Below are 502 nucleotides of genomic sequence, written 5' to 3' on the forward strand. Positions count from 1 at the left end.
TGCTACAGCGTTACTGATTGAACCAGACGCACCCGTTTGACGCGGCAGCAACATTTCGCAAATTCGCCAGCTTCTTGTGACAGCTCTGTATTTTTATCGAGCCCAGCTCAAAAAAAATATTTGGCAAGCAAGTTGCTGATATCGTTACGTACGTCTTCCCGCGTTTTCCGTTGTCGCTGCGTAAAAAGCTAGGTAGTAAAAGCATGCTATAGCACATCTTTAAATATTTTAAACAATATGCGACATGATAAGATTCTGACAACGTGACGAATCTCTGAATGCGTTTGCGGTTGTTGCTGCGTCAAAATGATGCTTCCAGGGAGTTTAAGTACGCCGTAACAAGTTTGCAAACACTTTAAAGAACATGTGACATGATACCACAGATGCTGACAGTGTGACGAATCTCTCGATGCGTTTGCCGTTGTTGCTGCGGCAGAATGATGCTACCAGGTGGTTAAAGTACGCTGTGACACGTCTGCAAACACTTCAGAGAACATTTGAC

This window comes from Plasmopara halstedii, assembly GCF_900000015.1.
Source record: "Plasmopara halstedii genome assembly, contig: Scaffold_3060, whole genome shotgun sequence".
In the NCBI taxonomy this organism is placed as follows: Eukaryota; Oomycota; class Peronosporomycetes; order Peronosporales; family Peronosporaceae; genus Plasmopara; species Plasmopara halstedii.